The 11,552-nt window shown below is 41.0% G+C and overlaps 1 long non-coding RNA gene across 1 annotated transcript; it reads right to left on the bottom strand.

Annotated features, from left to right (window-relative positions):
• Positions 1-2,394: 2,394 nt before the first annotated feature.
• On the bottom strand, positions 2,395-5,703 carry LOC133142467 (uncharacterized). Its single transcript, XR_009710185.1, has 2 exons — positions 5,565-5,703; positions 2,395-4,427 (listed from the first exon to the last, which is right to left on the bottom strand). It is a non-coding gene; the product is annotated as an uncharacterized LOC133142467 (long non-coding RNA).
• Positions 5,704-11,552: the final 5,849 nt, after the last annotated feature.

Raw genomic sequence — 11,552 nt, 5'->3', positions numbered from 1 at the left:
AGATGACATCATTGTCATCTATATTTCTTTCTCCAAAATATGCTACCGCTGGATTATCTTCTAAGAAACAGAAGCACTCGATGTGCTTTGTATCGAATGGAACTGGCCCTGGAAGGTTGGTGATTCAAGCCCCAGTGTAGCCAAAATAAGATGCATGCAGCTGTTGGGCACTTGAGCAAGGCCCTAACCCCGCATTGCTCCAGGGGCAATGTCCTCTGCTTAGTCAACTGTAAGTTGCTTTGTCAGCAAATAGCAATGTATTATTATGCTAAAGAGCTTCTCAAAATTTTAGAACGCATGCATATAAAAACAAAAAACAGAGCTGTATTGTATTTGAAAAAGGGCATGGGGGTACTTACCAGTATCTATTTTCACCTTTGCTTCACTTGACTCGTGTTCAGTGTGAACTACACACTTGTACATTCCTTTGTCTTCGGTGGTTACTTTCCTAAGCAGCAGAGAGAAGTTTCCTTTGGAGATTTCTTCGGTGAAAAACTCGGCCCTGCCTCTGTACGCTGGGCTCTGTGATTCTGGCCGACTCTCTCCTTCCTGGAACAGATGCACCAGGCTTTCAGAATCTTCCCTCATCCACTGCACCTCCAGCTCATGCAGAGGTATTGGGGTATCCACAGAGCAGGGCAACGTCACAGACGCCCCCAGCTGGACACGTAGTGGCATCGCAGGACCTCGCACTGACAAACCTGAGACCAGAACAGATCACTTTGAAAATCCGTCAGAATACGTGCAAAAACCTCCGTTTAATTTCATGAGCACGATATGAAACTAAACATAGTCTAGAATATAAATCGAGTGAAATAGAAATATATTTGTTCTGTTAATTGAGGAATAAATAAACAGGAACTTAATGAAAAATTAAACTGAATTATTTCGGAAATAATGATGTAGCAATCGAAACGTTTTCAGGTTAATAGTGTGTCGACATACACAGATGATTAATTACAGAAAATCAGGCAAAATTGTATGAATGTTATATGACATATTGTTCCTGTAAAACACCAGTTATCGCCGTACTATCACGTCAATTACCTTCGGTCCTGATGGCGCAGATCAACGACAGAAACAAACAGAGAACTCTCATCTTGATCTTCATCATTAGGTCTACATAAGTCTACATAAGTTCATGAAAACTCGAAAGTAATTAAGCTATGCTACTAAAAGTGAATTAGACTAACACAAGCTGCTTACTCATACGTTCTTACAACCAAAGATAAAAATTATTCGTTTACTTTCACTTGCGTCTCCCACGCCTTTAGTACATGTAGCCGACATCACCCTCTAATTTACAGAAAAAAACTATGCAAATACAAAATTATCAACTTGAAACAGACGTTTGAAGGGCGGCACGGATAGTGCAGTGGGTAGTGAATTAGATTAAGACAAGCTGCTTACTCATACGTTCTTACAACGCAAGATAAAAAATTATTCGCTTACTTTCACTTGCGTCTCCCACGCCTTTAGTACATGTAGCCGACATCACCCTCTAACTTACAGAAAAAAACAATGCAAATACAAAATTATCAACTTGATACAGACGTCTGAAGGGCCGCACGGATGGTGCAGTGGGTAGCACTGCCGCCTCACAGCAAGGGGCCAGTCGCGTGTAGGTGTAGAGCCCTACGATGGTCACTACGACTCGAATCCGCCCTTTGCCAAACCATGACATAAATAATGGAAACTATTTCTCTGTAGAATTGTCCCATAATCATGTTTGAGTGTCATTAGATCTCCAGCTCCATTTCACTATGGATAGGAAATCCTTTCTGCTATCATTCTACTTAATAGTTATCTCACATTACAATTAAGGTATTTGGCTTTGTCCCCCACTGTTCACTCTGAACAATATGGGATATGCAATTTGTTTTAAGTATATTGTTTTTAATTGCAGTTATTGTAACTCTGTAAATGTTTTTTTAATTTTATTGTTTCAAATTGTTAAAATGAGGGACATGTTACGGCCCCCTGCTCTGTGCTACTTATTCTGGCGTTACCTCACAGGTGCCTTGTTGGCGGAGTACCAGGTCGTTTGCGCAATTGACTCTCGTCTGAAGGAGGGAACTCTCTGCCCACGTACCTGTTGGTTCTTTTTGGGTTTGCATCAGACAACATTGCTTCAGCATACTTTTCACACATCCACTCACTCACACTACTGATGCAACTGACTTTCACACTACACATTTTTGTTAACTGGTTATTTCGAATGAATTTGACCTTGTTTTTTAAATGCGTCAGTGTGCGTCTCCCTCTTTGTCATGGCCAGTGAGCCAGGTCGTGACAGATAATGAAGTACATAATTTAATATCTTCTAATCCTGACCAACTTTACATTCAAATGAATAATATCAAGCAGGAAATAAAATGAAAGGCAGGCAGCTGGTTGGATGTTGGGTAAAAGTTTTTATGGCAACTGAAGGAGAACAATATTTACAACTTGTCTACTATCCATGCACACAGATACAGACAACAATTGCAAAAATATCCACTCACAACTTTATTAGGAACACCTGTACACCTACTTAATCATGCGATTACCTAATCGTGGCAGCAGTGCAATGCATAAAATCATGCAGATTGGGTCAGGAGCTTCAGGTAATGTTCATATCAACCAATAGTGGTTTTGACTGTGGCATGATTGTTGGTGCCAGACGGGCAGGTACGAGTATTTCTGTAACTGCTGATCTCCTGAGATTTTCACGCACAACAGTCTCTTTGAGTTTACTCAGAATGGTGCGAAAAACAAAAAAACATTCAGTGATGTGGACGGAAATGGCTTGAGGATGAGTGAGGTAATGGAGGAGGGCCAGACTGGTCTAAGCTGACAGGAAGGTGACAGTAACGCAAATAACCATACAGTACATCAGTGAATAGATCTCTAAACACAATATGCGTCAAACCTCTAAGTGGATAGACTACAGCAGCAGAAGACCTAATACGTCTAATAAATACCTAATAAAGTGCTCATTGAGTGTATATTGTCAAATAGAAGATGCAAAATATGTAACTGAGGTGAAGGGTATAGCTTATTAAAGTACAGAACTGTATAAACATATTTACACGAACACAATGAGGCAACATAAAAGTAGTACAGTAGTATGTGTGTGCAAATAGCAGTGTATAACAATATGTGGAAAGTTCTACATTAGATGTAGAACTGACATTACATCACTACTGACATTAGATCAATTATTGCAATTTATTACAAACACAAAAAAAGATTACAATGTTATATTCAGTGCCATGTGTAATGTTTAGGATAAAGACATTTTTTTATTTGCCTCTGTGCTCCACAATTTTAGATTTGCAATCAAACAATTGACATGCGGTAAAAATGCATATTCTCAGCAAATATTGAAGGGCATGTTTACAGACTTTGGTTTCACCATATTAAAATTACAATGTGTTTTATACATAGTAACAATAAACACCTTTTTTTCTAGGCTTTTTCTTGCCTTTGGTTTGTATTATTGTCATTAAACATGAGGGCCAGTGTAGTTTCAATGAATGTCAAGGAAGCCATTATGAGACTGAAAAATTTAAATAAAAAGTCTGTAATTTCTGTTTTGTTATGCCAAACCTTAGGTGTAACAAATTCAACTGTTTGGAACAGCATTAAAGATAGAGAACATGTAATGGGGCCTAGGGCATGGCAAGCCAAGTAAGACCTCTACAGCTGATAGCTGAAGAATTCTCATCATAATGAAGAAAAATCCCCAAACATGTGTCCAACCGATCAGAAACACCCTTCAGGAGGCAGGCGTGGATGTGTCAGAGACTACAGTCATGTCTTAGTGGGTCACAGACTTCAACCAGTCATGCATAGAAAAAATATGCAGTAAACATGACTGTAATTTACATCACAAAAATATGTCCCAAACATTATGGTGCCCTGAAATGGGGGATTATGTATAAAAAGTGCTGTCATGTCTACATGGTGAAACCAGAATGAATAAAAATACCCTTTAATAAAATATGAGAACTTTCACTTTGAATCGTATGTTTATGAATATAAAATTGTGGTGTACTGAGCTAAATTAATGTTTTTGTCCCAAGCATTATGGAGGGCATTGCATATTACAATTCTTATATACATATAAACATAACAACCGCAACAAAAATATAAATGAATAACTATATATTGTTGTTTGTAACAATATTAGCACGGTTGATATGCACAGGTATTAAAGGAGACTGGGCTTGGGACTGGGGCAGTTGAAATAACCAGGGCAGGAGGGAAGGTGACAACTGGCACGCACACAGCCTATCTCCCGACAGTCAGATGCTGCCACAACTGCTGGGTCTCCTGAAGTACTGGTATTGTTTTCCGATTTTGCCAAGGACTTCACAGACTCTTCGGAAGCACATCTGTAGCCTTCCTGGGAGAAAATATACACGCCTCCACATGCTGATCACCTGGAGATATCAAAGTAACATTAGTTATGAAATGTATGAAAGTAACCAAGAGACCTGTACTAATTATACCGTGTGCCTAATTATACTGTAATGCCTGGCATTACAGTCATTATTGTACAAAACAAAGAAAAAACAGAACAATAAGTATATGTATTTACTGTACATTCATATAATTTAAGGTAACCTGGGTGTAAATATTGTATAATATAATTATTGTGGAAACTGCTCTATTATTCAAGTACTTAGCTGGGGAACTACATAATATGGGCAAGTTAACAACAACAACAACAACAATAATAATATCCATCCATCCATCCATTATCTGAACCCGCTTATCCTGATCAGGGTCGCAGGGGGGCTGGAGCCTATCCCAGCATACATTGGGCGAAAGGCAGGAATACACCCTGGACAGGTCGCCAGTCTATCTCAGGGCACACACACCATTCACTCACACACTCATACCTACGGGCAATTTAGACTCTCCAATCAGCCTAACATGCATGTCTTTGGACTGTGGGAGGAAACCGGAGTACCCGGAGGAAACCCACGCAGACACGGGGAGAACATGCAAACTCCGCACAGAGAGGCCCCGGCCGACGGGGATTCGAACCCAGGACCTCCTTGCTGTGAGGCGGCAGTGCTACCCACTGCACCATCCGTGCCGCCTACAATAATAATATATTAATGGAAAATAAAGGAACATATACCAAGATGTCTGAATGACAGTAAGTTAGGCCTATGTCAATAAACAATTGGCATTGGCGATACTTATTGCTTTTACAATAGCAGTGAAATAAGAGCAACAATAATACATTTTATGTCTAAACCTTCATGAATCAAACGTGTATACAAACTGTCAATACTATTAATGACGGTGATATTTTAAACCGTAATGTGATGTTAATGTAGCTGGCTACGACGCTGAGAAACAGACATGCAGAGACATTATCCCGTTTACCTGTAATTTTCCCACATCAAAAAAAACGAACAATTGGAACATTCAAAATAACAATAATACATCGCAGTAACTGATTAAACTACAGGCAATTTTATTGAAAATATTGTGGGAATACCTCAACAACATAAATATCATTCGAGGACCCGTTAATAGTAAAATAATTATCTAGACAGACTTACCGAAACGTGCGTCGGAGCCCATGGAAATGATTCGCTCCAGGCGATTTCGAATAGTTAAGGAATCCGCACTGTAAGGACGTCATTCGTTTATCTCGGAACAGCGCCGCGATGTCAACGTGCGGCCAAGAATATATCGCATCCGAAGTGATAAGAACTTCCTTTGAAAATAAATGGGAAAAGTTAAGGAATTCGCACTGTAAGGACGTCATTCGTTTTTCTCGGAACAGCGCCGCGATATCAACATCAACAGTTAACTACTTCCTGACTGGATTTTTGTTTTTAAGAAAGAGAAACAACTCTCCTCTTATCACAACACACCTGATTTTTCTGAGATGATGTTGTACACTTCAGTTATTTTATTCTAAGTGAAAATCAAATGACTGTTACAATAAACTGTGGAAGGAATTTAAAGACAAAGACAAAACACCACTAATTTAGCTTTTACGTTATGACTTCATTTTACACAACTAGGCTTACAACTATACTAAGAGCAAACAACTAATACATCGTTCTAATTTTCAAAATAAACTTTTAACATAGTACAGTGTATTCTAAAAAAAAAGACGTTTAAAGTGACTGTAAAGGTCAATTGTGAATGGCTTCAGACTATATTGTCTGGGGTTATTATCTTATATGTTAAGCATCAGCAACAGCAGAGAAATGAATTGCACTGGAATACTAACTTTCAACCTCTAGCTCACAAATATTCTTCAGCCTCCTTGCATGTCTGGGGGCTGTGGTGGCCATTCCAGAATCTTCATCCGTTTTTTCCTGGACGTACTTCATGGTTGATTTTGAGGTATGCTTTGGATCATTGTCTTGATGGAATACTCAACCTCTCTCCAACTTCAATGTCTGGACTGACCTTTGAACATTAGCCTCTAGAATGTATTGATATTTGGAGGAATCCATTCTTCCTTCCACTTGCACAATATTTCCTGTGCCCCCAGTTGCCACACAACCCCAAAGCATAATGGATCCATCTCCATGCTCAACAGTTGGCAAGGTGTTCTTCTCTACAAAGGGGTGACCATTTTTTCTTCTAACATACAGTGCTGCGCAGAAGTCTTAGGTACCCTAGACTTTATTATATATACAGTGCATCCGGAAAGTATTCACAGCGCTTCACTTTTCCTACATTTTGTTATGTTACAGCCTGATTCCAAAATGGAATAAATACATTTTTTTCCTCAAAATTCTACACATAACACCCCACACTGACAACATGAAAGAAGTTTTTAGAAATGTTTGCTAATTTATTAAAAATAAAAAAACTAAGAAATCACATGTACATAAGTATTCACAGCCTTTGCTCAATACTTTGTTGATGCACCTTTGGCAGCAATTACAGCCTCAAGTCTTTTTGAATATGATGCCACAAGCTTGGCACACCTATCTTTGGGCAGTTTCGCCCATTCCTTTTTGCAGCACCTCTCAAGCTCCATCAGGTTGGATGGGGAGCGTCGGTGCACAGCCATTTTCAGATCTCTCCAGAGATGTTCAGTCTGGGCTCTGGCTGGGCCACTCAAGGACATTCACAGAGTTGTCCTGAAGCCACTCCTTTGATATCTTGGCTGTGTGCTTAGGGTCGTTGTCCTGCTGAAAGATGAACCGGGGTGGCCTGTAGTGTAGTGGTTAAGGTAAATGACTGGGACACACAAGGTTGGTGGTTCTAATCCCGGTGTAACCACAATAAGATCCGCCCAGCCATTGGGCCCTTGAGCTGGGCCCTTAACCCTGCATTGATCCAGGGGAGGATTGTCTCCTGCTTAGTCTAATCAACAGTACGTCGCTCTGGATAAGAGCGTCTGCCAAATGCCAATAATTTAATTTAATGTAATGTAATGAACCGTCGCCCCAGCCTGAGGTCAAGAGCGCTCTGGAGCAGGTTTTCATCCAGGATGTCTCTGTACATTGCTGCATTCATCTTTCCCTCAATCCTGACTAGTCTCCCAGTTCCTGCTGCTGAAAAACATCCCCACAGCATGATGCTGCCACCACCACCATGCTTCACTGTAGGGATGGTATTGGCCAGGTGATGAACGGTGCCTGGTTTCCTCCAAACATGACACCTGGCATTCACGCCAAAGAGTTCAATCTTTGTCTCATCAGAACAGAGAATTTTGTTTCTCATGGTCTGAGAGTCCTTCAGGTGCCTTTTGGCAAACTCCAGGCAGGCTGCCATGTGCCTTTTAGTAAGGAGTGGCTTCCGTCTGGCTACTCTATCATACAGGCCTGATTGGTGGATTGCTGCAGAGATGGTTGTCCTTCTGGAAGGTTCTCCTCTCTCCACAGAGATTCTTCAGGGTTCTTGGTCACCTCTTGGTCACCTCCCTGACTAAGGGCAATCTCCCCCGATTGTTCAGTTTAGACGGGCGGCCAGCTCTAGGAAGAGTCCTGGTGGTTCCGAACTTCTTCCATTTACTGATGATGGAGGCCACTGTGCTCATTGGGACCTTCAAAGCAGCAGAAATTTATGTGTACCCTTCCCCAGATTTGTGCCTCGAGACAGTTCCTTTGACTTCATGCTTGGTTTGTGCTCCGACATGCACTGTCAACTGTGGGACCTTATATAGACAGGTGTGTGCCTTTCCAAATCATGTCCAATCAACTGAATTTACCACAGGTGGACTCCAATTAAGCTGTAGAAACATCTCAAGGTTGATCAGTGGAAACAGGAGGCACCTGAGCTCAATTTTGAGCTTCATGGCAAAGGCTGTGAATACTTATGTACATGTGATTTCTTAGTTTTTTATTTTTAATAAATTCCGGATGCATTGTATGTTTCTTTTTGTGTGTGTTAGTATAAAAACACATTTGTGTTCAAGTCCAAATATTCGTTTTCCAAAAGATTTAATTTTACAGAGACATTTTTGTATTTAATTTAAAAAAGTAACATATTACTGTAAGCAATTGACTACTTTTTACACAAAAACTTGATCAAGGCTGTCTGAGATCAGAAGCAAGGAGCCAAACAAAGTCTGCAGAAGAACTGTGGCAAGTTCTCCAACATGCTTGGAATAACCTCCCCGCTGATTGTCTTAGCCAACACTGTCCTGCAGTTCTATATCTCAGAGAAGTGATGCAGTTTTAACGCCGAAGGGTGGTCACAAAAAATATTGATTTGATTCAGTTTTGAACAATTCTGCCAAATTACTCAAATGTAATGTAAAATGTATAGTATGTTTATTTAGGACCTTTCATTGAATTATTTTTGAAAGAATCTTATCTGTACAGAATGTTATACAGGTGCCTCAGACTTTTGCACAGTACCGTATATATTTTTTAATAAATGACATTAACATCCAGGATATTGAATGAGGTTATAATGGATTAATCCGTTTCAAGTAAAGAATCGAGCTCATTTTGCCAAAATCCCTGCTGACTGGGCATGCTCATCACACCGCTGGTCAGCTGGAAGGCTATTCAGCTGTTGTACTGGACAAAGTGTCAGATGTTCTTACAGGCCAAACCCTCAGCTGTGGTGCCAGTGAGCCAGACAGAGCTGTAAGGCCCAGACCTAGGCCCGGAAATGGACCCTTTTAAAAAAAAAAGATGCAGCTTTACCCCACAGCAGCATCCAAAACAACAGTGACGGGAATGTTGAGATTCTTCAATGCCTCCGCCATTTTTTCCTTCAAAAAAAAAAAAATAAAAAAAAAACCCTGCAAAATAGTCAGAGTATTTGACCATAAAATGTGACCATGACACGTGTGTGTGTGTGTGTGTGTGTGTGTGTGTCTTTTCCGGTTTGGTGTCACTGCAGGCTTGCTCCGAGTGTGTGGTTGTTTGCGCGAGAGAGAATGTGAGCGTGTGCGTGCGTGGATGTGTGTATGTGTAGGTGCGTGCGTGCATCCGTGTATGTGTGAGTGCGTGTGTGTGTGTGTATGCGTGAGTGCGTGTATGCATGTGTCTGTCTGTGTCTGCGTGCATGTGTGCGTGCTTGCGTGTATATGTGCGCGTGCGTGTGTGTATGCGTGCGTGTATGTGTGCGTGTCAGTGTGTGTGTGTGTGCGCACGTATGTGTGTGCGTGTACTGTGCTGCAGTGTGAGTGTGTACGTGTGTGTGTGCATGTGCGTGGGTGTGTATGGGTGTGTGTGTATGGGTATGTGTGTGTGTGTGTGTGTGTGCGTGTGTGTGTGCGTGTGCGTGTGCGTGCGTGTGTACGTGGGCGGCCTGTAGCGTAGTGGTTAAGGTAAATGACTGGGGACACGCGAGGTCGGTGGTTCTAATCCCAGTGTAGCCACAATAAGATCCACACAGCCGTTGGGCCCTTGAGCAAGGCCCTTAACCCTGCATTGGTCCAGGGGAGGATTGTCTCCTGCTTAGCCTAATAAACCGTACGTCGCTCTGGATAAGAGCGTCTGCCCAAAGCCATTATTGTAATGTAATGTAATGTGTGCATGTGAGTGCGCGTACATTACTTTTTATACATAGCCCCCCCCCCCCCCCCCCATTTCAATGCAAACAATTACAAAACATTATTTTATTTGACATTATGTTAATTTGTCCCAAACACTGAAATGCTGTAATTACGACACGGTGAAAGCAAAATGTACAGGTACCCTCATAAACTAATTTATGTGTGGTGCAGATTATTACAAACAGAGAAAATGAAACAATCAGAAAAAGCAGAAAAAGGAAGTGAGTGTGTCTAAACTTTTGGCTAGTAGTGTAGGCAGGAAGTGTAAATGCTTTCCATTGACAAAAAAGAACGTAAATTCTTGACGCCCACAAATTTGCGAGCTTTAATTTTCACGGTTCATTTTCGAAGTCGGAAAGCCTGCGGTTACGGATCAATACTACACTGAAAACTACAGGCACCTGATTGGTTTGAGAATACATTCTCTGTTGGAGGAGCTTTTTGTTTTTGTTAGCATGTTGTTCAATGCGCACCCAAACGTCCGAAAACAAAGGTTTTCAAATTAAAACGCACTGAAACCTTATTGAAATGCTACATCTGAAGAGTGTCGAACAGTCTGGAGTCTCACCGCTCCATCTTTAATGAAGGTGTGGCACAGCTCTGCGACCTTGTTCCTGGACAGCAAGATTTTCTTCAGGAAAAGTTCTCCTCTTTCAACCATTACCTTCTTGCACTGTGACAGATCCTGGGAAAGGAAACAGCCCATTACTAACACCACCTAATACAGAAAAGAAACAGCCTGTTGTGGTCCTCATTCAACACAGAAAAGAAACAGCCTATTTTGGTCCTCATTTAACACAGAAAAGAAACGGCCTATTTTGGTCCTCATTTAGCACAGAAAAGAAACGGCCTATTTTGGTCCTCATTTTACACAGAAAAGAAACGGCCTGTTGTGGTCCAATCACCGGTTCTCTGTTAAAGGTACAATAGGTAACATACCGTCTTCGTTCATTCTGTGATGATGCAGAAAGATGTCGTTCTTAGCGAACTGCGAATTTTCTTGATTAAAATGTTCCCCTAAACCGGACAGAAACCTATACATATAAAATGCGTATGCCAAGTTGCCACCGTCTAGGATGATGGACTTGGTAGCTACCTCAGTAACTATCACTGCGACGATTTGACACTTTGCTCTTTCTAGTGCTTGTCCAGCTGGCTAATCAAAAATCAAATGCTGTTGAGAAAACTGGAGGTGTGTTTATGTATTTATCTGCAATGCCCCTGAGCAAGTCGGTTGCTCACTCTATGCATTTATTTCAGTTTATAATAATCTGTAGTCTCATCCCTTGTGATGCCAATGAGTTTCCCTGCTATGTTGTCGCGGTTTTAACACGTAATAAATTCTTATTCGATGGATTTAGGTTGGTTCTTATACAGCTACCACCATCTACTGTGCCGGAGTGTGTATTGTCAAAGATTTTTAATTTTTTAAAAAATCTTAAATGGATAACGCCCTTTCTGGAGTTGTTGTCTAAAGCAGTTTCCTACGCAGCCCTCGGCATCCCAACAATTATATTTGCAACCCAGAATTTTACCAAGCTGTCAACTTTTCTTAATGGCGCTT

This window comes from Conger conger, chromosome 12 (assembly GCF_963514075.1).
Source record: "Conger conger chromosome 12, fConCon1.1, whole genome shotgun sequence".
NCBI lineage: Eukaryota > Metazoa > Chordata > Actinopteri > Anguilliformes > Congridae > Conger > Conger conger.
The sequence above is the reverse complement of the archived record's forward strand: the minus strand, read 5'-3'. Positions and strand labels throughout refer to the sequence as shown.